The following is a 27,786-nucleotide window of genomic DNA, read 5'->3' on the forward strand; positions in this document are numbered from 1 at the left end:
TTTTTTTAACTTAACTCAGAGATTGTTACAAATCAGTAGATGTAGAGCTGCTTCATTTTTAACTGCTCCATTACTCGTTAACCAGTTCCTACTGATGGACAATTAGGTTATTTGCAATCCTTTTATTCAAACAATGCTTCAATAAATAACTTTGCACATATATCATTGTGCACATTTACTTATCTGTAGGATTAAATTCACAGAACTGTTATGGCTGGTTCAAAGGGTGCATGTGTTTGCAGTTTTGATAGATACTGCCAAGGGTTCTACACAGAGCTTGGACCAATTCACATTTCCACCTACCATGAATACCTGTCTCCTCAAACCTCTGCCAACAGTTACCACATTTTCTGACATTTGCCAATCTGATAGGTGAAAAAATAGCATCTCACTAAAGTTTTAACTTACCTTTCTCTTTTTATGAGTGAGGTTAAAGTTTTCACATGTTTAAGCGTCATTTGTTTGCACTTTAGTGAACTATTTGTTCAAATTCTTTGCCTCTACAGTAACTGTTCTTTCTCTTATTGATTTGTTGGAATTAGATCTTTGTGACATGAATTGCAATTACTTTTCTAAATTTATTGATCACCTTTTGACAGTTAAAAACATTTGGCCCTGCAAAAATCATATATAGTCAAATAAATCAATATTTTGTTTTATATCTTAAAAGGCTTTTCTATCTCCATTATTATTAAAATGGTATTCTATTTTTTACTAGTTGTTTTAATGTTAAAGTTCTGACCCATTTGAAATTTATTTTGATGGAAGGCATGGTGTAAGGGTCCAACTTTATTTTTCACCTGATTGTACCAACACCATTTATTATCTCCCATAGAATCATCTTTGCTTTCTCTCTCAACCCTGGACCCCAATTTCCTAGTGCCTAGGGGCTGTCATTCTAACTTTCCAATATTTTTTGCTGTCTTTCCTTTCTTCTCCCACTGTGATCACCCTAGTTCAGGTCTCAGTGTGCTTATACTCCCAGCCTCTGACCTTCTCTACCACCCTTAGAATACTTTGTCTAAGATAGCTCCCACCATGTCACCTCCTTGTTCACTGTCCACAGGATAAAGTCCAAACCCTTACTACAGGATTCAGGATCCACTCCATTTGCGCCCCAACCTACCTCTCCATTCTCATATCCTGTCACTTTTCCCACTTAAAGCAGTCTTTCTCATCAAACTGGAGGGTTCGTCATTCCTCAAAATGCTATGCCTTGAGTAAAACAAACGAATGTATACAGCAAAATAGAAACAGACTCGCAGATACAGAAGACAAACTAGTGGATATCAGTGGAGAGACAGAAGCGGGGAGGTGCAAGAGAGAGTATGGGATTAGGAGGTGCAAACTACTATGTATAAAATAGATAAGCAACAAGGATATATTGTACAGCACAAAGAATTACAGCCATTATTTTGTAATAACTGTAAAAGGAGTATAACCTACAAAGAGACTGAATCACTACAAAAAGACTGAATCACTATAACTGTAAAGGAGTATAACCTACAAAAAGACTGAATCACACCTGAAACTAATACAATACTGTAAATCAATAATACCTCAATAAAAAGAAATGTGGGGAGGAGCTTCAAGATGGCAGAAGAGTAAGACATGGAGATCACCTTCCTCCCCACTAATACATCAGAAATACATCTACATGTGGAACAACTCCTACAGAACACCTACTGAATGCTGGCAGAAGACCTCAAACCTCCCAAAAGGCAAGAAACTCCCCACATACCTGGGTAGGGCAAAAGAAAAAAGAAAAAACAGAAACAAAAGAATATGGATGGGACCTGCACCAGTGGGAGGGAGCTGTGAAGGAGGAAAGGTTTCCACACACTAGAAGCCCCTTCGTGGGCGGAGACGGCGGGTGGCGGAGGTGGGGAGCTTCGGAGCCATGGAGGAGAGCGCAGCAACAGGGGTGTGGAGGGCAAAGTGGAGAGATTCCCCCACAGAGGATCGGTGCTGACCAGCACTCACCAGCCCAAGAGGCTTGTCTGCTCACCCGCCGGGATGGGCGGGGGCTGGGAGCTGAGGCTCGGGCTTCGGAGGTTGGATCCCAGGGAGAGGACTGCGGTTGGCTGCGTGAACACAGCCTGAAGGGGCTAGTGTGCCACAGCTAGCAGGGAGAGTGTCCGGGAAAAGGTCTGGAACTGCCTCCTCATCCAGGAAGCACAGAGAGTCCCATACAGGATAAATCCAAGGAGAAACACGCCAAGGCACATATTAATCAAACTATCAAAAATTAAATACAAAGAAAAAATATTAAAAGCAGCAAGGGGAAAACAACAAATAACATACAAGGGAATTCCCATAAAGTTAACACCTGATCTTTCAGCAGAAACTCTGCAATCCAGAAGGGAGTGGCAGGACATATTTAAAGTGATGAATGGAAAAAACCTACAACCAAGATTACTCTACCCAGCAAGGATCTCATTCAGATTTGAGGGAGAAATTAAAACCTTTACAGACAAGCAAAAGCTAAGAGAATTCAGCACAACTAAACCAGCTTTACAACAAATGCTAAAGGAACTTCTCTAGGCAGGAAACACAAGAGAAGGAAAAGACCTACAATAACAAACCCAAAACAATTAAGAAAATGGTAATAGGAACATACATATCAATAATTACCTTAAATGTAAATGGACTAAATGCTCCAACCAAAAGACATAGACTGGCTGAATGGATACAAAAACAAGACCCATAAATATGCTGTCTACAAGAGACCCACTTCAGACCTAGGGACACAAACAGACTGAAAGTGAAGGGATGGAAAAAGATATTCCATGCAAACGGAAATCAAAAGAAAGCTGGAGTAGCAATTCTCTTATCAGACAAAATAGACTTTAAAACAAAGACTATTGCAAGAGACAAAGAAGGACACTACATAATGATCAAGGGATCAATCCAAGAAAAAGATATAACAATTGTAAATATTCATGCACCCAACACAGGAGCACCTCAATATATAAAACAAAAGCTAACAGCCATAAAAGGGGAAATCGACAGTAACACAATCATAGTAAGGGACTTTAACACCCCACTTTCACCAATGGACAGATCATCCAAAATGAAAATAAATAAGGAAACACAAGCTTTAAATGATACATTAAACAAGATGGACTTAATTAATATTTATAGGACATTCCATCCAAAAACAACAGAATACACGTTCTTCTCAAGTGCTCATGGAACATTCTCCAGGATAGATCATATCTTGGGTCACAAATCAAGCCTTGGTAAATTTAAGAAAACTGAAATCCTATCAAGTATCTTTTCTGACCACAATGCTATGAGACTAGATATCAATTACAGGGAAAAAATCTATAAAAAATACAAACACATGGAAGCTAAACAATACACTACTTAATAACCAAGATCACCGACGAAATCAAAGAGGATATCAAAAAATACGGAGAAACAAATGACAATGAAAACACGACGACCCAAAACCTATGGGATGCAGCAAAAGCAGTTCTAAGAGGGGACTTTATAGCAGTACAATCCTACCTCAAGAAACAAGAAACAACTCAAATAAACAACCTAACCTTACACCTAAAGCAATTAGAGAAAGAAGAACAAAAAACCCCCAAAGTTAGCAGAAGGAAAGAAATCATAAAGATCAGATCAGAAACAAATGAAAAAGAAATGAAGAAAACAATAGCAAACATCAATAAAACTAAAAGCTGGTTCTTTGAGAAGATAAACAAAATTGATAAACCATTAGCCAGACTCATCAAGAAAAAAAGGGAGAAGACTCAAATCAATAGAATTAGAAATGAAAAAGGAGAAGTAACAACTGACACTGCAGAAATACAAAGGACCATGAGAGATTACTACAAGCAACTCTATGCCAATAAAATGGACAACCTGGAAGAAATGGACAAGTTCTTAGAAATGCACAACCTTCCGAGACTGAACCAGGAAGAAACAGAAAATAGGAACAGGCCAATCACAAGCACTGAAATTGAAACTGTGATTAAAAATCTTCCAACAAACAAAAGCCCAGGACCAGATGGCTTCACAGGCGAATTCTATCAAACATTTAGAGAAGAGCTAACACCTGTCCTTCTCAAACTCTTCCAAAATATAGCAGAGGGAGGAACACTCCCAAACTCATTCTACGAGGCCACCATCACCCTGATACCAAAACCAGACAAAGATGTCACAAAAAAAGAAAACTACAGACCAATATCACTGATGAACGTAGATGCAAAAATCCTCAACAAAATACCAGCAAACAGAATCCAACAGCACGTTGAAAGGATCATACACCATGATCAAGTGGGGTTTAGCCCAGGAGTGCAAGGATTCTTCAATATACGCAAATCAATCAACGTGATACATCATATTAACAAATTGAAGGAGAAAAACCATATGATCGTCTCAAAAGATGCAGAGAAAGCTTTCAACAAAATTCAACACCCATTTACAATAAAAACCCTCCAAAAAGTAGGCATAGAGGGAACTTACCTCAACATAATAAAGGCCATATATGACAAACCCACAGCCAACATCGTCCTCAATGGTGAAGAACTGAAGGCATTTCCACTAAGATCAGGAACAAGACAAGGTTGCCCACTCTCACCACTGTTATTCAACATAGCTTTGGAAGTTTTAGCCACAGCAATGAGAGAAGACAAAGAAATAAAAGGAATCCAAATCGGAAAAGAAGAAGTAAAGCTGTCACTGTTTGCAGATGACATGATACTATACATAGAGAATCCTAAATATGCTACCAGAAAACTACTAGAGCTAATCAATGAGTTTGGTAAAGTAGCAGGATACAAAATTAATGCACAGAAATCTCTTGCATTCCTATACACTAATGATGAAAAATCTGAAAGTGAAATTAAGAAAACACTCCCATTTACCATTGCAAGAAAAAAGAATAAAATACCTAGGAATAAATCTACCTAAGGAGACAAAAGACCCGTATGCAGAAAATTATAAGACAGTGATGAAAGAAATTAAAGATGATACAAATAGATGGAGAAATATACCATGTTCTTGGATTGGAAGAATCAACATTGTGAAAATGACTCTACTACCCAAAGCAATCTACAGATTTAATGCAATCCCTATCAAACTACCACTGGCATTTTTCACAGAACTAGAACAAAAAATTTCACAATTTGTATGGAAACACAAAAGACCCCGAATAGCCAAAGCAATCTTGAGAACGAAAAATGGAGATGGAGGAATCAGGCTCCCTGACTTCAGACTATACTACAAAGCTACAGTAATCAAGACAGTATGGTACTGGCACAAAAACAGAAATTTAGATCAATGGAACAGGATAGAAAGCCCAGAGATAAACCCACACACATATGGTCACCTTATCTTTGATAAAGGAGGCAAGAATATACAATGGAGAAAAGACAGCCTCTTCAAAAAGTGGTGCTGGGAAAACTGGACAGCTACATGTAAAAGAGTGAAATTAGAATACTCCCTAACACCATACACAAAAATAAACTCAAAATGGATTAAAGACCTAAATGTAAGGCCAGACACTATCAAACTCTTAGAGGAAAACATAGGCAGAACACTCTATGACATAAATCACAGCAAGATCCTTTTTGACCCAGCTCCTAGAGAAATGGAAATAAAAACAAAACTAAACAAATGTGACCTAATGAAACTTAAAAGGTTTTGCACAACAAAGGAAACCATAAACAAGACGAAAAGACAACCCTCAGAATGGGAGAAATATTTGCAAGTGAAGCAACTGACAAAGGATTAATTTCCAAAATTTACAAGCAGCTCATGCAGCTCAATATCAAAAAAACAAACAACCCAATCCAAAAATGAGCAGAAGACCTAAATAGACATTTCTCCAAAGATATACAGATTGCCAACAAACACATGAAAGAATGCTCAACATCATTAATCATTAGAGAAATGCAAATCAAAACTACAATGAGATACCACCTCACACCAGTCAGAATGGCCATCATCAAAAAATCTACAAACAGTAAATGCTGGAGAGGGTGTGGAGAAAAGGGAACCCTCATACACTGTTGGTGGGAATGTAAATTGATACAGCCACTATGGAGAACAGTATGGAGGTTCCTTAAAAAACTAAAAATAGAACTACCATATGACCCAGCAATCCCACTACTGGGCACATACCCTGAGAAAACCATAATTCAAAGAGAGTCATGTACCACAATGTTCATTGCAGCTCTATTTACAATAGCCAGGACATGGAAACAACGTAAGTGTCCATCAACAGATGAATGGATAAAGAAGATGTGGCACATATATACAGTGGAATATTACTCAGCCATAAAAAGAAACGAAATTGAGTTATGTGTAGTGAGGTGGATGGACCTAGAGTCTGTCATACAGAGTGAAGTATGAAAAACAAATACCATATGCTAACACATATATATGGAATCTAAAAAAAAAAAAAAAGGTCATGGAGAACCTAGGGCCAAGACGGGAATAAAGACACAGACCTACTAGAGAATGGACTTGAGGACATGGGGAGGGGGAAGGGTAAGCTGGGACAAAGAGAGTGGTAGTGTATATATGGACATATATACACTACCAAATGTAAAATAGATAGCTAGTGGGAAGCAGTCGCATAGCACAGGGAGATCAGCTCGGTGCTTTGTGACCAGCTAGAAGGGTGGCATAGGAAGGGTGGGAGGGAGGGAGAGGCAAGAGGCAAGAGATATGGGGATATATGTATATGTATAACTGATTCACTTTGTTATAAAGCAGAAACTAACATACCATTGTAAAGCAATTATATTCCAATAAAAATGTTAAGAAAAAAAAAATGCTACACCTTGGCTCATCCTGCATTCTCTGCCTGGAGTGTCCTTTCACCTAGCTCTCCATTCCCTTCCTTCGTCTCAATCCTACACGTCCTTCAAGGCTTGGCTCAGATGCCCCCTTCTCTGCAAAAGCGTCTCCCATGGCCTCTCTGTGCTCCCACCACACCTCAGCATCTTGTTTGCAGCAAGTGTTACACCCCTCCTTGTCTCTCACATTGTGTGTTTATAACTGTCCCTCCCAGCTGGAGGGAATGTTCCTTGAGAGCAGGGGCTGTGGCTAATCCGTTATTATTATACATAATAAATAGTATTTAATAAAATGAAAATGCCTTAGCCTAGTGGTTCTCAAACTTTAGTGAGCATCAGAATCACCTGAAGGCCTTGTAAAAGCAGATTGCTGGGCTCTCCCCTCAGTTTCTGATTCAATAGGTCGGCGGCGGGGCCCGAGAATTTGCGTTTCTAACATGTTCCCAGGTGATGCTGATCAGCAACTTGTGGAACCACACTTTGAAAACCACCGCCTCAGACTACACCTCAAACCTCAGACTGCAAGCCTTTGAAAACGGGGACACAGTCACACGTCCAAAAATCTCCTGCAGGAGGAAATCCTCTGGAGCTGGGTGTCCTTTACATTTCATCTTGTCCAAACAGTTCAGCCTAAGAAGGCAGTGATCAGCTCAAGGCCACAGAGGCAGAAGCACTTCCGGGGCTGGATTCATCCTCTGATTCTCTGACTCCCACTTCTGTGCTCTCCACCACACGGAGGGGCCCTCTGGTCAATGACCTGACTACACCACAGCTCTGCTACCCAGTCCCTTTATGACTGTGAGTAGACTAAGTAAGCCCCCCTAGGCTTGTGATAGTCTGGGGTTCTGTGAGTGGAAGCAAGAGAAAATATTCCGGCAACTGAAACAAACAAAAAAATGTACTGGGAAAATATCAGTTTCAGGAAGTAAGGGGGGGCTGGAGGGGCAAGCACGGGCACAGCTTCATGGGACCTGAAGCCAGACTATAACAATGCCGTGCGGACAAGAATGGTTGGGTCAGGACACACCCTTGGCAACAGAATCTCCATGACCCTCGGCATTAAACCCAGATTCCAGCCAGAGGCATCTGACTGGTCTGGCTCCCAGGGCCACCCACAGCTGAGGAGAATGGGGCTCCTCGTTCTAGACCCTAAGGCAAGAAGTGATTCCTCAAATGGAAATCAGGAAGGGTAAATGGATGCTGGACAACCAAAGAGCAAGTAATTGCTCCCCAGCCTCTGTTCGGTCACTGGTAAACTGTTATGCTGAGACCCACCACATACATTATTGGAAGATCTAATGAGATAGTATAAGTACAGCACTAAACCTGGCACAGAGTAAGTGCTCCACAGTTACCGGCTGCCGCTGCTATTATTACTGTTCTTTGCAATTACCATCACCCCCTTTAAAGTCAGGATGGTTCCCCATTCCCTAAAGACCCCAACAAGCTCCAAAGGACACTTCAGTTAATTCTATAGACACTAGAAATCTGCTTGAAGCAACTCTGAACCCATAAGAAAAACCCAAGTGGGTCTTCCCTGCATTCTTTGAGGTCTTCAAGTACCCCTCGTCCACTTCATCTCAGATGCTAGACAACAGAACTACACTCGAATTGGAGCCAGCAAGTTATTTTAAGCTACTTCCATGGCCATGCTGGAAAACAGGTTGTTAGATCTCATTCGCTCTCAGTTACTAAAGCTGGTAAAAACTCAACTTTGGATTCAGTTCCCAGTAGCAAACACACCTGTGTGTATCATCACAGCAATTCAAAACCTTGGGAGAGGAATTAAACCCCTCCTCCTACTCAGTTCCACCTGTCCTCCAGCAATCAGCACAAAGACACAGAAAGGGCAGGACTTCACTCCTGTCATCCCCCTCTGAGGATTTCCTTTCCTCCTCCTCCTTCAGACCATCAGCAGCCTGAATCATGACCTACAGAAAAATGGAATTTTTCTCTCCAGGGTCCCAATTAAAATCCAGACTCATTCCCTTGGAGCTACAGATCCTCACTGTAATTAACAAATTCTGTGACTGTTTAGTATCTCCTTGAAGGGAGGTTCCACATCTGTCTCAGTCATCACCATATCCCCTGTACCCAGTCTGGTGTCCGGCACATAACGCGTGCTCAACAAATACGCATTCAATGTATGGACAAAAATCATACTGCATGCTTTCCTTCTAGAGAGGCATTTACTTCAAGTTTAATCATGTTTGTGAGATTAATAAAATATATTATTTAGCTTTTGCTTCTAAACATTTCAGATCACTGCCCACCACAAATGATTCGGAGAGGGATATTTGTTTTATAAGACTTAAAGTATAACTTTAAATTTCTTGTATTACAGCATTTGATATCAAGATAGAAGACAAGTATGGGAATCTTCCACAGTACTATCTTTTAATACACAAGTGGAGAAATGTTATATTGAGAAGTGTTTGACCCACACAACATTAAAAACAAACAGATTTTAATATTTTAACCATAGAGAGTAAACAAGAGTAAACTTGATTTTATATTGGCAGTCACAGATCCTCTGATGATCTCTTGTTGGGCTCCTCACTGCAATTTAATTCTGCTCTACTATATATTCAAGCTATTTTTCAATTCAGGTCCACTGTCTCACGATCTCAGAAATCACAGATGAGGAAGAATATCCTCTGGGGTTGTCCATCTAGCTTACACTCCCTCAGAGAGCTGGGTTTATTACCTCGGCTATTCTTTTGTGAGTAAACACAGACACCTAGACAGCGACAGAATGCTCATCTAAAGAAATTTTATATGAAAGCAATTTGTTTCTCAGCTTTAAACCCACACATTATCATTATTATTTAAGAATCATTTTCCGCTCATATTCCAGGGGTCTTGGGGTGTCTAGAAACAATCATATTCTGGCTCCCAAACAAACAGATTTTAAGCAGACTGATTATAAAGCAAGTCTAGGGAAAATTCAATTTCAGGGTATAAACAGTGTGACTAAGAACAATGAAATTACCAATGCACTTTCCATAGTTTTCTAAGATGAAGGAAATATTTCATCAACTTCAAAACAAAAGAATCAGACAAATAACTAAAGGAGCAATTCTTCTACTCCTTCATGTTGCTATTCCATTTATTATAAAAGAATTTTTAAATTTTCACATAGATGAAGTAAGCCCAGGAATGACATTGGAAGGCTACAGTCTGCCTGCTATAAGCTTCTACAAAGAATCATCTTGGAACAAATCAATATTTTCCAATCTTTTCATATAAGAGGAATTCTTTGTGAAAAATATTTTGCTCCAGACTTTTAAGAAATTCAGATATCTTTGATTTTTTTAACTTACTATGAAAAAGTTCAAACATATACAAAACTATACAGCAGCACTGTCCAAGAGAAATGTAATATGAACCATATACGCAATTTTAATTTTTTAAGTCGCCAATTAGAGTAAAAGAAAACAGGTGAAATTAGTTTTAATTATGTATTATAATAATCCAAAATGTTACCATTTCAGCATGTAAGCAAACAATAAAAAATTGAGATAATTTTACATCCTTTTTTGTACGAACTCTTGGAAACTCAGTGTGTATTTCATACCTACAGTACAGCTCACCAAGGATTAGCCACACCTCAAGTGCACCACCGCCACATGTAGCCAATGGCTGCCCCAGGGGCCAGCAGAGATGGGGAAAAGCATTAAAAAGCCCATGAGCTCACCACTCCGCTTCAGTCAACTCACACACAGCCTTGTTTCCTCTATTCTCCCTCCCCACCCCCAGGATATTTTAAAGCAAATCCTAAAAATAGTACCATTTCATCCATGTTCAAATTTCCTTGATTGTCTCCTAATACTTTTTTAACAGTGGATTTGTTCAAATCGGGATCTAATCAATCAACAATGAGGATCTCTTTTTAATGGCAATGTTTTTTGATGACACCTGTATAACAGGAGTTATACTTTTAGTAAAATGCTTTATTCATTCAGATGTTTATTACACATCTATCTTGTGCCAGGTACTGTTCTAGCCCCAAGACACAGCAGTGAGCAAGACTCAAAGGAACTTCCGGTTTAACTCCTGCCTGCACAGTCGGATTGTTTGGGGAAGCTTTAAAAAAAAAATTCCAGTTTCATCTGGCAAATGGATAAATAAAGCGTGGTCTATACAAACAATGGGTTGTTATTAGGCAATAAAAAGGAATGAAGCACTGATTCATGCTACAACAGGGGTGAACCCAACTACAACATGCTAAGTGAAAGAAGCCAGACATAAAAGCGTGATTCCATTTTCCTGAAACGTCCAGAATAGGCAAATACATACACACTTAAAGTAGACCAGTGGTTGCAAGGTGAGTAGGGGAACTGCTAAAGGGTACAGATTTCTTTTGACGGTAATAAAATGTTCTAAAATTAATTATGACATGACAGTTGCACAACTGTGAATATACTAAAAACCATTAAATTGTATACTTTAAATGGGTGAATTGTATGAAATGTGAGTTATAACTCAATAAAGCTTTTATAAAAAAAATAAGTAACTGGATAAAGTATGTTACATTCACACAATGGAATACTATCCAGCTATAACACAGAATAAGAAAATGTCTTTAAAAAAAATTCCAGGGACCAACCCTCTTCACCCCATGCCACTTGATTCAGAAACTTTGGGAGTTGGGCCTAGGTAGGGAAAAGCTTTTTAGATCCCTAAGTGATTCTAATGTAAGCCAAATGAGAGTCAGTGGTTTCATGGAAGATTCAGTCAAGTGACCAGCAGTTACACAACGGTACGATAACTGCTCCCTCCAAAACAGATAGGCACAGAGTGCCACGCGTGTTTTCCAACTTCAACTTGGAGGCAGCAGAGGAAGTCTTCCTATAAGTGACATTCAGGCTGAAATGTGATGGATGAGTGGGAACCAGCCAGGTGAACATGGGTGAGCAGGAAGACGTTGTAAAGAGGACATAACTTTATGTGGAAACTGGGAGGCCAAAATACATTATTCATGGCCCTGGAGATACAGGTGGGGAGCTGAATTTAGTTCAGTGTGACTAGAACACACAGAGCGAAGTGATGAGCTATGAGCCAGAGGTGATTCATAGAAGATCTAGTAAATCAGGTTTAAAAATGAGAAATATTCATTGATCAATAAAACATTGATGAAAATTTAGTTTCAATTCCATAACAGTTTTAATATACTTTTAATAACAACTTTACCATATATATGAAAAAATAGTGTGTATAAGATGCAAGATATTTAACCTACAGACAATGCTTGTTTTTTTTATGGGTTTGAGATCTCCTTACAATATCTGCAAGGTGAAAACAACTAGAATAAGTGCTTTTCGTGGATTTAAATAATTAGGATTTCTATTGCTTCATCATAAATTGATGAAGGTATTACAGTATTGTGGATCAAAAAGTAGGAAACAAAATGCCACATTCCAATTACTTTTTTCACAAAATATTCTAACAGCATATAACCACATATAGTTGTTTCTACTCTCTTTTTAATTGTGCACCTACTATGGATAGCATACCAGGCTTAGCGATGTGGGGATACCAACAGGAGGAATAGATACTAGTCCTGCCTTCAACGCATCTACAATGTAGTAAGGGAGCCAATACAACTGAATAAAAAACTAGGCCAGGAGGCACTGGGGTGGAGGAATGTGTCGGGTGGGTATGAAAGAAAGGGCTGAAGAGTGTGTGTGTTTTAATGCTATGAGAGACTGAGTTCAGAGAGATGATTCTGGCAGAACTGGTTTATGAGTTCAGCCTTGAAAGACTTGGGGTTTCACAGGTAGAGGCAATGAAAGAGCTTTCTAGGCAACAGCAGTATAAGAGCAAAGGCAAAATGCCCTGTTGCTGAATACAGTTCAGGCTGGGGAACAATGGGTGAAGGCAGACACTGAGCCCAGGCTGCCGGATGCTGACTTTAGGCTAAGGAGTCTACCTTAAATGGGGAGAGAAAGGACCAGGGGTTCGAGTCTCAACTCCACCTTGTATTAGTTGTAAAGTAGTTGCAAACTTAACTTCTCCTGGTCTCATCTGGAGATTGGGGGTATAGTAACAGTGCCTGCTTTGCTGTTGCTCTGAGGATTAAACACAAGTTTAAATTCACATAAGGCACTCATGACAGTAACCTGGCACAAGAAGGTCAGCAGCTACTGCTGCTGTTATTAATATTATAATTATTATTAACTATATAAGCCACTCAAGAATTTTTAGCAATATAATGACAGGATCTAGAGAATTTACCTATGATATGAAGGCGGGGCTGAGGGAGACAATGTTAAGCTATGTTAGAACAGAGTAGAGAAGTCCCTAAGACCCTGAGCTAAGATGCTGCAGGGGCAGCTGGAAGGCATGGATGTGAAAGACAAGAGGGAGGAGAGATACGAACTGGGGCGAGTATAAACGTGGTCTAAACAGTAGTGACTGGGAAGTTAAGGACATTTCCAGAGAAGGGGGCTAAAAGTTGACGAATGAGATGTAGACAGGAAAGGAATTCACAGGCAACTATAAACAACTCTCAGTTCTGAAGCTTCCTTCAACTTAACAGCCTCCATGTTCCTCAGTGCCCCAGAGTTCCATCATTTCTGTGGGCGTTCTGGGTTGAAGGATTCTCCAACCCTCCCTGGAGTACTCTCTTCTTTTTATAAATTTATTTATTTATTTATATTTATTTTTGGCTGCACTGGGTCTTCGTTGCTGCACGCGGCTTTCTCTAGTTGCGGCGAGTGGGGGCTACTCTTCATTGCGGTGGCTTCTCTTGTTGCGGAGCATGGGCTCTAGGCACGCAGGCTTCAGCAGTTGTGGCTCACGGGCTTCAGTAGTTGTGGCTCGCGGGCTTCAGTAGTTGTGGCTCATGGGCTTCAGTAGTTGTGGCTCGCAGGCTCTAGAGCACGGGCTCAGTAGCTGTGCCTCGCAGGATCTAGAGCGCAGGCTCAGTAGTTGTGGCACACAGGCTTAGTTGCTCCACAGCATGTGGGATCTTCCCGGACCAGGGCTCGAACCCGTGTCCCTTGCATTGGCAGGCGGATTCTTAACCACTGTGTCACTAGGGAAGTCCTGGAGTACTCTTGAAATGGAATTAACAATTAAGAAAATATAGTACTGCCAAGAGGCACAGTATAAATAAAACCGTGGATTATCCAGGTCATCATGCAAGGAAAAACATTATACTACCCCTAAAACTGGAATGAAGTAGAAGAAAAAAGGGATCTCTAATTTCTTCCCATCCTCTATTTTGCCATTAGCTCTTCAGGTGGTAACCATGACATACTTAGCTAACTTCTTGCTCTCAGTTTTACTACAAGAGAACAAAGAGTCGAAATGTAGTTATTTTGCTAAAAGGTTGCTGCAGAAGCTTCTGGAACTAGTAGTGGTTTCTAACTCTCCATTCTACATATGGGAACAGAGGTACTAGCTGGTCTTCCAGTACTTTCCTTAAGAGGCAGAAAGTATTACTGTGTTCAGAGTTCATTTACCACAGTGGGTTAAAACCCATCAGATTTCTCTTTAGATTTAGGTGAAAGTAAATTTAAATCCAGGTGAAAGGAGAATTTCCTTTCCTCCTACATTAAATGTGCCTCATCTACCAGGCCCACAAACCATAAACTCATCCACAAATATCCATGGCAGTAAGAGTCTCAACAATTCAGAAAATAGTACAACTAGACTTGTTATTGGCAGTGGAAAGTTTATAGCTCAACCTCAGGTGGTTTTAATATGCTGTAACATTGAACTCTATCATAATGAGTTAACATCTAATTAAATAGTGGGAGCAGGAGAAATTTCAGTCTAGTGGAAGGAGCTAAAGATTTACACTCAGAAAGACTATTAGTAAAAATCTAACTCAGCAATCTACTATTGACCCTGGGCAGATTCCCGAACCTAGGCTGCAGTTTCTTCATCTGTAAAATGGAGATAACCTCACAACACTGCCATCAAGATGGTGAAGATGAAAGAATACAGCCTATGGCAGCCTGGTAGTATCTGGCTTACAGCATAATTATTAGCTATTATTGAAACTAAATCTCGGTAATGATAAAATCTTTTAGTTAAGCAATAGCTTTTGTTATAAATAAAGCTAAATGTCTACTGGCTGTAATGGTGGAAACCACATTTTAGTTTCTTGGAAGCAGCCCAGCACAATAGAGAGAAAATGAGCTGGAATTCTAGTTCTGCCAGGATAATCTTGGGAAAACTGGTTAACCTGCTGGAGCCTCAATTTCCCATCTGGTTAGAAATACCTAGCTAATAAGACTATTGTAATGTTTAACGAGGTGATCTATATACAAAGTTCCTAGTACATATCCAGCTCTTAGTAGGTGCTCGATTAATAGTAGCTATTGGTATTTGTTCAATTTCCCAGTAGAAAAAAAAAAAGGATAAATAAACAGGAAAATCAAAACCAGCTATGAGATCATCATTCCTCATATTTCACAAAGAAGTTTTCATCATTCATTCCATAAATATTTCTTTTGTACCTACTGTGTGTCAGGCACTGTTGTTGACATTAGGGGTGGAATGATGGACAAGACAGTTAAGGTCTCTGCTTTCTGGAACTTCCATTCTAGTGGGGGAAAGCAGACAGTAAACAGCCCAAGGAGATCATTTCAGAGAGATGAGTGCTATGAGGAACACCAAACAGGGTGGTGTGCTAGTATGTTGGTGGAGGGGATGGTCATTTAGCTTGGGTGCGTTTCAGCCCAGGCCTGCCTAGTTGGTCTCCTTGGGCCAGAAGGGCGACCTCACCTTGAATGATGCTTGGAGGTAGAGTGTGGGTGATCAAAAGTTAGACCTACACCTTTACCTGTCTATGGATGGATCTCTTTTGCAGCTGCAGCTTAAAACATTTCTAAATGCCCTCATCCCAGTACTCAAACTCTGAGGGTCAGGGCAACATTGTTGGCCGGTGGGGGGGGGGGGGGGCGGGGCGGGTTGGTCGGATGCACTTCAGCGCAATCCCCAGACACATCGACAGCGACAACTTCACAGCTCCCCTCATCCTAGAGTCCTGACTACAGAGGAGACTGGTAGTTCGTGAGACGGAGGAGAGAGAGTACAAATGTGCAGAAGGTGGCTGGCAAGTTGCATTTCCGAAAGAGGGAGGCGCGCCCCGACCTAAGAAATATCTGGACGATCTAGGACAATGCCCATTAGTGACTCTAGAAGCTGCAAACGCTTCCCAGGCCGCTGGGAAGCCCGAAGGGACAAGTGCCCTCAGACCTCAGCCTGGGTGCCGGAGAGTGGAGCAGGCCGGGCGCGGGGAGGCGGGCGAGCCCGGAGCCTGCAAGGCCAGCGTCTCCCGGGTGCCCCCGGCGCGCCCCAGCCCGCGGATGTGGTGAAGCCGCGCGCTCGGCCCAATCAAGCCAGTTTCCTGTGCCTCCCGCCCCGGCGCCGCGCCTCCCGGCTGCCCAGGACAACCCCTCGGCGCCGCATCCTCCGGCGCCCCGACCCAGGCTCGGCGGCTTCTCGCCGTCAATCCCGGCCAAACCGTGCCTCTCAGGACAGCACTCCAGGGTGGGCAGCACTCGGGCCCTAACTCCCGGGAGGCCGGCACCGAGGGCGACTTGGGGCTGCCCCCACTAACCCGGTTGTTCCTCGGCGACAAGAGGCAGACTCCAGGCTTGCTGAGACCGGCGGCACCCCCCATACCGCAGCCCTTCCGAGCCCGCGCCACGGCCCGGGGCCCCACCACACCCCAGTGCCATCCTGGCGGGCGTCCCGACTCTTACCTGCACGCTCTGCCGCCGCGAACGCCGCCTAGCTCCGGGGTTCGTCCACACACGCGGGAGGAGGCAAACCCGGCTTCTTCGGTCCCCCAGCAACGCACAGCTGATATAGTTCCCGCACCAGCCGCAGGAGACAGGGGCGGGGACGGCTACTCGCCTACGGCCGCCCGGGCCAGAAGCCGCGCCGCGCACTGGCCGCCTGGCTCTCGGCTCTCCTTGTTCCTCCCGGCTCGCGTGCGCTGCTATCGCTCAACCAGTTCGCAGTACTTTGCCCAGAACTTCGCGCGCGCCGCCAGGCGATTAGCTGGAGTGGGGAGCAAGGGGCGGGAGCGAGGAGGAGGAGCCAGAGCCAGCTCTGGGGCGGGGCCACGCGGGGAGGGCGGGAGGGATGGCAGAGTGACCCGCACTTTCACCAACCAGGAGTCGTCCCCGGGGAAGGAGGCGGGGCCATGCACCTGGAAGAAGCACCGATTCCATGACGCAGTCAGGGGAGTTGGGAAGCCGGGTTCCCGACTGGTGCGAAGGGTGGAGGGAGGTGAGAGTTGCCTCTGGGGGGGGGGGGGGGGGGTAGGAGTTCCCGGCGGCCCAGCGCGCTATATGCGTGCCCTTGACACTCAATAAATGTTCGTGGAGCGGCGTTTCCGGGCCAGGGAGGGAGGAAGAAGTGAGGGCGGCGCGTGAGGGGCTGGTTAAAGGACAAGGTTTCAGAGGACACACTGGTCGAACAGGCAAAGAGGATTCGACCTCTTGAGGAACTCAGACCGAGGCAAAGGGATGGAGAACGGAGAAAACACGTGGAGAAGGGAGGATTGCAGGCACGGGATGACGAAGGACAGAATCCCCATGGGATCCGACGGGAGGCTGTGACCCCGACATCCAGAGGCAGTCATGCAGATTGGTGCCGGGTCCCAGGAGGAGACATGAGGGGAGCGTGATTGTTTATTGTACGCAGTTCATGTGCGAAGGGGAGGGGAGAGAAAGCCTCACAGTTACAATTAAAATGCAGGAGCTCCGTGATAGACGAGAAAGCCCACCCTACAGCTCCTAAACCGGGGAGCTACCACAGACGTCTCGGAAAGAGCGTTCCAGGCAGAGGGAGCGGCAAATGCAAGGTGTGTAACCTCGCTGAAGATCCTTCTAACCTACCTCACCGAGCTGGACCTTGAGTGTGGCTCTCTAGGCGCGCTGCCTGTCACAGGGTAGGGGCTCCAGAATATTAAATTCCAGTGCCGCCCACCACCTGCGGCAATCGACACATTTCCAGCCTCCTAGACGACCCCGAATAAGGTTTCTGAGGTTCTTGCCGGAGCCACGCTATCCGCATTTCATTCTTCGCTCTCGGTTCTCCGCTTTCTGGGGTCGCGGAATGTCTGGGATTGTCTGTCTTGGATCTGGCAGGCGGCGAGCGAGGGCGGGAGGACCCAGACAAACTGCCAAACAAACCCACCGTTATGCTGCCCGCGCTGGCACTCGGAGAACCTTATTGGAGAAGATTTAAAATCCAGTGACTTGGAGGTTCTTAAATCATCCCCCTGCACCCGACCAACGCCGGGTGGATGAAAGCTTCTGGCAGGCGCCCGGACCATTCATTCTGAACTCATGGAGTCACCCTGCCCACGCCCGTTGTTTTCCAGCCCTCCTTCCATTTTTCGGTAATTCCTCTCAGAAAGAGAAGCTCAATTACCCCCCCTCCGCCCCCCCTTCAAGCTCTTTTATTTCTCTTTATTTCTTTAACTTTATCCATCACCTACCTTCACCCTGTTTCATGAGCATTGCTTTTTCTGCGGGAGACAAGCCTTAAATCCGAAAGGAAGTTATTTGCATAGGGCTTTATTGTTGAAACTACCATCCCGTTCTTCGCTTTTTCTTCAATTTCTTCCAAATAACCAAGTGTGTATTTTTTTTTCTATTTGTACTTGAGGCAGTTAATTGGACAGCATGAGAATTATTCATATTCATATTGTGCCTTGCTTGCAAGAAAAAGAGGAATCTTACTGTGTCTTTTCAGTTTCATTTCCTCTTCCTAAATAAGCTTCCAGGCTCACCAGCTCCTAAAATCAAAAGGGAAAACATTAAAGTTGAATACAACACAGAGCTAATTATTCTTGAAAAAGATTGTTATGTCCTAAAATTAGCTTTCTCTTCAGAGTTTTATTTTAAAGCAGGGATCTGAATGTCTACTCCAGCGAGATCCGTGGTTCTATAGTAAGAGCTTCTAAAGACCTTCTTGGAACTGTTGGAACAAATACTTTTTACCTTTAGAGAAACACACACCACGGTGGAGATTGTTCACACTTGGCTGAAAGTTCCTAGCTTCTGAAATTCGTAATAGGTGAGCAGGTGTTAAAAGAGTTGACATGTTTTGATAGTAGAGGAAGATGATGATAAAGGAGTTTAATGGAGGCCTCTAGAATCTGACTACCTGGGTTCCTGTCTTATGGTGACCACTTCTTGATTATGAGAGCACCTTTCTTTTTCTGCAAAAGAGAGGCAGTAATTGTACCTATTGGGCTCCAGGAAGAGTTTCATCCTCAGTCTGAAAAATGACTTTCACGTGGCTTAACTCAGAGTTCTCAGTCTCAGCACTACTGACATTTGGGGCTAAATACTTCTTTGTTGCGGGGCACTGTACTGTGTGGTTAGCAGCACCTCTGGCCTCTACCCACTAAATTCAAGGAACCCCCTCTCCTCCCACAACCACAAAATTTCCAGACATTGTCAGATGCCCCCTGGAGGGCAAAACCACCCCTGGCTGAGTGCCATTAGCCTAGCACATAGTAAGTGCCCACAGATCAGGAGGCAGTATAAGGAAGTGCTTAAAGATATGGATTTCCAGAATGTAAACCTCAGGCAAATTTTGCTCCCATAAGCCTCATCTTCAAAATAGGAATCATAATAATGCCAACTTCTTAAGACTGGCTAAGGATTAGATGAATGTGTGCATATAAAAGCAATTTGGATAATGCCTGGAACATGGTAAACTTAAGACATGAGCTTCTATTCTCATTTTCTTCCTGTGGAGTGAAGGCATTGGGACTAGATCAGAGATGACATGGCTAATTTACTGACACTCCCCTCCCTGCCTCATGCCAGACATCACAATGAAGTCAAGGCTGTCGGTTCCACTTAGCCTAAATAAGACCTCAGAATCCTTCTCAACACAATGCTTGAGGAAGCAGCTACTCATAGAGCAGGGTCAGCAGGTGATTCAGGTGATGCTGAATCACCATGCTGAAGCTACATAAACCTCAAGCCATTTTAAGAATAAGATCTTAAATCATCATAAGATTAGAGCATCAATCTTCTTGAATGGTGACTACAAGACAAATGTGATGAGAAGGAATTATCACCTCATCAATCCCTTTTATGAAGGAAGGGGAGAGAGTTCCAGTATCTTGACTATAATCATACAGCCTATGAGTGATTAGAGGTTGGGTCTCCTACCCTCTTAAAGTGTTCTCTTTTGCCACTGCTACCACTTGTGGAGCAAACACTTGTCTGAAGCGGTGATGTAACCCCCCATCCTGTATACCCTTAATTCATTTTGGTTCTCCTTTGCTTTTATCTGGAAAATGGATCAAAGTATTTAGTTGCGTAGGAACACCTTGTAAGCATTCTCTCAAAAGTGTTAGTCCTCATGACTGAGGAATGCACATGAATTCACCAATTCCTTCATTAAATAGAGAAGACTCCTCCTTTGTGTAAGGGATCATTGTTAGCAGGCATTTTAAGAGTTCCAAAGTTGAATCAGTGGGTGTCCCTGCCCTCAATGTTTTTACAGTTTCATATATTGGGCAGACCAGACATGGATATAAATAACTACAGTATGAGCTAAAAAACAGAAAATGTCCTAGGAGAGGTACCAAAAATGTGTTCAGAGAAGGGAGAAATTATTTTGGGGATTAGGAGCAGGGAGTCACTTCCTGCGTGTCTTTGTTGACATTTTTAACTTTCTGATCAAAAATTATTATTTACTACAATCAAGTTGCAACATCATTAGGCTTTTCAATCAGACACAGCTCCTGCTTAGTTTAAGTGGAAACTATCAGTGCAACTGAAGGTCACAGTTCATTCTAACAGTCATTTTTTATCAGATGTTTAAAACTTCTGGAATGTTCTAGAGGAAAATTGCTCACCTTTAGTGACAACAGACTGACTTTCTTCCAAGCACTGACAGAACCAGTTTTTAGCACATTATACTGTGGGAGCATAACGCATACATATACCTTATACATAAGGTATATATTTTATAAAAAAGGAACAAAATTGTGTGAAAGGACACCAACGTCATATTCATTAAGCTATGAAACAATATTTCCTTCAGGACTGAACTACCTCAGACGTCAGGCTGAGCTCTCCATTATCTTTTAGCTGTACTCTCCATAGCACATGAGCATCCTAGTACTATTTGTGGTAAATACTAGGTATTATAATAGCAGCCCACACGTATTAAGCATTTATGTGCCAGGCACTACCGAACTGGGCTGCCAAGATTACTGCCACTCTGCCACCATCAAGAGGCTGCCTGTTAAACCAGAAAGACTTGGCAGAACTGCCAGAACCACACCCCTCCTGCTACAAACCACCAGCAAAGTGTATGCTTCGAATCCTGATTCTCCTTCATTACCACATTTCTGAGTTCACACCTTGCATGAATGCGTCAGATTGGTACATTCCAAATCACACCTGCAAGTCTAGCTGCTAGGAAATGTGATTTTCAGCTTTCCAGCCTCTGCAGTAAGGCACATTAGAGAGAAGTTGGGTTTGAAGCTGAATGAGCCAAGCCACAGCATTCACCATATCTTTTCCTTCAAATCTCCAACAAGTATGTTGGCAGAAAAAGGTTTTATATGTTATATCCTCTTTGGTGTGTTTCAATTTTTATAGGGTAAACCAGAAGGCCTTGTCCTTCATTAATTCCCCTAAATTCCCCTCTCAGTTTCCACCAGCAACACCACTATAGTCCAAGCTGCCACCATTTCTTGCCTGGAAAACTTCAGCTGACTTAAGACCAGTTCCCAGGAAATCACTCTTGCTCTCCTGAAAGCCATTGTCCACTCTGCAGCCAGAGCAATTTTTTAAAACCCATATCTGATCACTGCTCTTAGGATAAAGACAAAACTGCATACATGGTTTTCAAGGTCCGGTGTGGTCTGGTGTCCACCAACTTCATCTTGTGCCATGTCACCCATCCCACTCACCCCTTTCTCTCACACTGACCTGCTTCCAGGCCTTTGTGCTTTCCTGACACAGGATATTAGGCTTGGAGTGTGCTGTTCCCTTCTCTTCATTTAGTTTACATTTCATTGTCATCTCTTCCTCAGGGAAGTCCTCCTTGACTTTCACAATTAGGTCAAATTGTTCTATCTTACGCTCTTGTTAGAACTGAATTGTGTGTGTGTGTGTTTGTGTTAGCACTTATCACAGCTGTAATTACATTTACTTTTGTGATTTTTCTGATTAATTTCTGTGTCTTAACCGGATTATAGATTCCACAAGGTGAGGACCATGTATGTTTTTAATCTCCCAGTGCCTGTCTCAATACCTAGCAGCCTTAGGCCTTCAAATACTTGTTGAATAAATAAAGGGAATCCCAAAGAAATGAACTTTAATGACAGTAGTGGGGTAGGGGTGAGGGGTGTGGGCACCATCACAGGCCCAGGAGGCAGAGACCGCTCAATTGCCCAGATCACACAGATGATCTTATAGCTACTTGACATCAGAAAGATGCTGTCCCCTTAAGTTAGCGTTTTGCCAAGATCGTAAGTTAACTAATTTTATGTTACCTTCTTCTCCCTTATGATATATTTCCCTATTCCTTAGAATGCCCACATCAACTCCACCAAACACATCAAATGAAACTTTAGAGGAGGGCTTAGTTTGGCTGCTTCCACCCTGCCATAGCCCAATTCCCAAAGACCTTTCCCTATTTATAGAAATGAATACTAGGAAACCTCAATGGGTGTATATTTTTACCTTTTCTTAGAGTGGGTTTTTCACCTTTGTGTTAACCTCTTCATTTCTCCACAGTGTTGTTAGGACTTGTATCATGTGGCTTTCACCAAAGACAGTGCCCTGTTCACTGATCCCTGTTACTTACGCACGATTCTCTATCGATCCACAGCAACTAGGAATATCACACTCCGAGGAAATTAGCACTTCAGGGAAGAAACTGTAACTGTCTTGTGCTGTCTCTTATAGACTGTTAATTTAATGAACTGAATTCCTGAAACTGAAAATTAAGTTGTCTGAAGAGTATGTACTTAGAATAAAGCATATCAATACCTAGAGTCCATGTTTTTCCTCCAAGTGAGTGTGATTTGCTGGGACTATGAAATGGAGGACAAGAGAGGAAGAAAGTCAGATTCTGAAAGAATTTGCTCTACATCATTATCTCTTGCAAAAAACAAAAGTAATAGAAGCTAAAGAAAGGGAATTAAATTGCCTATAATCCTACCTACAAATAATAACCCCAGCTTATAGTATTATTATTGAACGATTCCTTCTAGTATTTTTTCATGCAGTTGTAATTTTGGGGTAAATACAAACTTAAATTGTATTTCTGATTTGAAACATATAATAATGTTTTCCTAATTGCTGCTTCGTAATTATCAACAGAATATTATTAATTCATTAAAATGATTATTGTGAAAACTATGAAAACCCCTGAGAAATATGTATGATATCAATTAAACTTGGGCCATAACAGAAAGAGCTAAATTTTGAATGAATACAGAGAGCTAGATTTATATACTGCCCTTTCCATTAAGTAGTTTTTTCATCTTGGGCAAGTAATTTTACCTTTCTAAATTTTTGCTTCTTCATTTTTAAAGTGAAGTTCATAATACCTGCCTCATAGCTATTATAGAGATTGAAAGTAAGAATGTGTCAGCTGAAATAGGTCCCCAAGGAAAGGAAGATATTTATAAAAATTTACTTCTGAGTAATTTCCCTTTTAATAAACTTCTCCTCCCCAAAGAGATCTAATTTGATCTCTATTTTATTCATGTTGCAATGAAACATCTATCTTCCTCCTAGTTCCCTTTCAGGGAAATTCCTTTAATCCAGTAGAGTTACTGGATTAAAGGATGTGACATAGCTATGGCTCTGAAAATTGCCTTCTCAAGCCTCATGCCAGTTGACGCTGCTGTAGCAATGTTGGAACCTGTCCCCTTCACCCTGTCTCCGCCCACACTGGAGTCACATTTCTAAGGGAAATGTAGAATAATGATATACTGAACAAATAAGAACCAGAAAACCTGCTTGTTTGTCCTGTAAGTGGAACCACGTATTCATTGATTAGGATGGTACCTGGGCAACCTCTTCCCAACTAAGAGTAAACTGAAAATCATAATACATCCACGTGCTCATCCACATGCAGACGGAGCCTAAGCTCTAGGAGGCTGAATCGTCTTCACTGGATTGTCCATTTGTGTCTAGCTGCTAAGGCTGGAGTGTGTTTGAAGCACAAGTAGCTGTTACTTTAAGGAGCCTGGAACCAGGGCATTCCTGATCCTACACTCCCCTCAGGGTGGGAAGCAGATCAATAAGACCTTGATTTTAAACCGTCTGTCCCGATTGCTCCCAGAGGCTCAAACTCTGATGTTGGACATTTGCCTTTACTAGTGACAGCTTTAAGTATGAATAGGCATGTGTCCCAATTCTGGCAAATGAGACATGAAAGTAACCATCCTGGGGGCTTTGGAATAACTTGTATCCCAAATAACGTGAACTGCAAATAACTTTGGTTATAAAATGATCCACGTAACACCAGCATTGTGTTGTGGCATTTCAAGTGACTTAAGAAGTCTTATATTATATTTAGTTGGGTGCCCATCTTACATTCTGTTCTGGGTTATAAACTCTTTTTCTTATTCTTCTCGAATGTCTTCCCCTCACACAACACAGTGCTCTGCACATAAAAGACATTTCATCAGTTGTTCATTGAAAAAAATGCATAAATACATTTTCCTCAAAACTATGATCTCAATTCACTTGTCAGGATAGTATAATTATATTCCTTTTGTCTGCTAGGATACTTTGGCTGCAAGTATGAGAAACCCAATTAAATCTCACTTAAACAAGGGGATATATTATCTCACACAAGAAGTCTGCAGATACAGTGACTTCAGTGTTGGTTCATTCAGTAGCTCAAACATGTCAGCAACAGACCCAGGCTCTTTCTGTCTTTCTGCGCCTCCAAGTTCACTGTGAGGGTTTCCTCCTCAGGCTGGATGTGATAGAGATGGAACAGTTACCAATATCCTGTCTAGAAACAGAAAAGATTATCCCTTCCTGGAGTCATATTCTGTAAGTAAGGAAGCCTCTCCTGTAAGCCCCCCAGCCAGGTGACCTTCATGTTTCTTTGACCAGAGTTGGGGCACATGCCCATTCACACTTAAAGCACTCACTGGCCAAGGCAAATTTCTGCCATGGCTGATTTATACCACAAGTTCATACCTGAAAAACAAAACAAAAATCGAGTTCAATTAGCAAATGTGGTGGACTATTTTACATTTCACCCAATATCCACTTTTCTCCTAAGGGGGGATTTATACTCAGCCTTGGCTGTATGACTTACTTTGTCCAATAAAATGTCAGTAGAGGCTTTAAGGGCCAGTCCTTGCTTTGCTATGCTAACATCCCCTCTACCATAGTCACCAGCAGTATTCCAGTCAGAGGCTGCTCCATCTGCCTGGGACCCAGGGTGAGAATGATGAAGATGCAGGAGTACTGACCCCAGTGAGTTGAAATGCACTCTTAGCACAAATGAGAAAAAAAACTTTTGTTGTTACAATACAGAGATTTTGGAATTGTTTGTTACTATGGCATATCTTAACCCATTCCAACTGATACAGCAAGGAAAAAATGGGAAATAGGTTTTGAGAATGCAACCAAGAGTGTTGCTGGGACTTCCCTGGTGGCGCAGTGGTTAAGAATCCGCCTGCCAATGCAGGGGACACGGGTTGGATCCCTGATCTGGGACAATCCTACCTGCCGTGGAGCACCTAAGCCCGTGGGCCACAGCTACTGAGCCTGCGCTCTAGAGCCCGTGAGCCACAACTACTGAAGCTCGCATGCCTAGCGCCTGTGCTCTGCAACAAGAGAAGCCACTGCAATGAGGCACCTGTACACCACAACAAAGAGTAGCCCCTGCTCGCTGCAACTAGAGAAAGACCACATGCAGCCACGAAGACCCAATGCAGCCAAAAATAAATAAATAAATAAATAAATAAATTTATTTAAAAAAAAAAAGAGTGTTGCTATGAGTGGGAATGAGTGTCCCTTCATCCATACATAGAAAGTAAAATCTGTATGAACATAGAGGTGAGTGACATGACGCACCTGACCTCACTGTGTCGAAGCAGTCCCTCCTGCCCTAACTCAGAGCAGCTCCCTTTCCAACTCTGCAATCAGCATTCATGGCACCACTGCCCTTTGCTTCACCAGAGCGCACAGCATTTGCTCTGAATCTTCCCTTTTCTTGCCAATCTCTTCCCATTTACTATCAATTTTTCATACAAGGTGCCTCCCAGGAATGTTGCTTCTTCTTCATAAGCCCAGCCACCTCTCAAGGATAACACCTCAACCCCTGTACAAGTGTCCATTCTGGTCTTCCTGCTTCCACTCAAATCTCCTGGGCTCGGAAGTGCTGGCCTGCTCTTCTTCATCCTTAATTTTTATCACACAATTCTACTGCTTGAGAAATAGCACTCCAAGGCCCTTATTATCTGACTTACCCACTGCAAACTCATAGCTCATTACTTTTAAAAAGATATTCTGTGGCAGGTCCCTGTAAGGCTGTATTGTTTACCATACCTAATGCTAAGTTTTGATGGAAATCCATCGACATGGTATCATACTCATCTCTGCCTTCTTAACAGAAAATAATGACCATAATTTCACCATTAACCTTTCACTTATGATTTGGGGTCACTATTTCTTACCTTAATTATTAAAGGGGTACAATGATGGCCTCAAGCATTATTGAGATGTGTAAATTATCTGCCCTGATACAAACTGACTCTTGATGGTTTTTGAGTACTTATGTACTAAAAAAAATTAATAAAACAGTAATAACAAGGATTTATTGGCTTTGATCATGTTCTAGACACCATTCTAAAGGCTTCATCCTCATTTAATCCTAAGAGTCCTGTGGGATAGGGGCCATTATCATCTCCATTGTAGAGATGAGAAACTGAGGTGGCAAAGGTCAGGGAATATACAAATTTTCAAAGCAGCACTATTCGTCATAGCACCAAAGTGGAAAAAACCCAGATGTCCTTCAACCGATGAATGGATAAACAAAATTTGGAATATCTATACAGTTGAATATTATTTAACCATAAAATGGAATGATGTACTGATAGTATGCTACAACATGGATGAACCTTGAAGAAATCTTATGCTAAGTGAAAGAAGCCATTCACAAAAGACCATATACTGTATGATTCCATGTATATGAAATGTCCAGAATAGATGAATTCATAGTGACAGAATGCAGATTTGTGATTGTCAGGGGCTAAGGGGACAGGAGAATGGGTATTTACTAATGAATATGGAGATTTACTTTGGAGTAATGGAAACGTTTTAGAACTGTTACAGAACCTGGACTTGGGTCCACTCACCCGACGCACAGCAAAGCCAATCTACTGACACCGGGTTTGGTGAAGGGAAGTACAGCACTTATTGCAGAGTCAAGCAAGGAGAACAGGCAGCCAATGCTCAAAAGACCTGAGCTCCCTGATGGCTTTCAGGGAAGGGTTTTTAAAGGCAGTGTGAGGGAGGGGGCCACAGGTATGTGAACTGATTGGTATCAAGGTGAAGTTTCAAGCATCATCAATCTTCTGGTTTCAGTCGGTCTGGGGTCTACGTGCTTGCAGTCAGCAGTTTTCATATGGTAGGGGTCTGGTTTCTGAAAAACAACTTTGGAATGTGTGTCAGATTTTGTTATCTATATCTTTCAGGGAACTGGGAGTTAGGTGATGCTGCTACGTGGCTGACTTACAGTCTAAATTGTTACCAGTTTCCTGGGCCAACAGCTCTTCTTTGTTTCTACATGTTCACAATTCCTAATCATTAACTCTTGAGCCAGCCTTTTGAGTCACAGGGGAAGCCTGGGAAACTAAATAAAAAGCCTTTTACTTCAAGAGACAAGGACACAGGGGCTTGTATACAGTTTCAGAACAAGATAGAGGTGGTGCTTGCACAACACTGGGAATATTCTAAATGCCACTAAATCTCTCACTTTA

General features: G+C 42.3%; 1 protein-coding gene and 1 long non-coding RNA gene across 8 annotated transcripts in view; one reads left to right on the top strand and one right to left on the bottom strand.

Annotated features, from left to right (window-relative positions):
- The window catches only part of OSBPL3 (oxysterol binding protein like 3), a 197,172-nt gene extending 180,324 nt beyond the window's left edge, over positions 1–16,848 (bottom strand). For 3 of the 7 annotated variants that reach the window (XM_082398278.1, XM_082398275.1, XM_082398277.1), the window contains exon 1: positions 16,538–16,848. The gene's annotated coding sequence lies outside the window, so the exon portion shown is untranslated. Of the gene's footprint in view, positions 1–15,290; positions 15,373–16,537 lie in introns of all 7 variants that reach the window. The other 4 variants (XM_082398281.1, XM_082398279.1, XM_082398280.1 and 1 more) reach the window with 2 other exon arrangements.
- A 1,218-nt stretch (positions 16,849–18,066) lies between these two features.
- Positions 18,067–25,771, top strand: LOC309631836. The gene is made up of 2 exons (XR_014246597.1): positions 18,067–18,186; positions 22,565–25,771. It is a non-coding gene; the product is annotated as an uncharacterized lncRNA (long non-coding RNA).
- Positions 25,772–27,786: the final 2,015 nt, after the last annotated feature.

The sequence above is a fragment of the Balaenoptera borealis genome, assembly GCF_965194805.1.
Source record: "Balaenoptera borealis genome assembly, chromosome: 7".
In the NCBI taxonomy this organism is placed as follows: domain Eukaryota; kingdom Metazoa; phylum Chordata; class Mammalia; order Artiodactyla; family Balaenopteridae; genus Balaenoptera; species Balaenoptera borealis.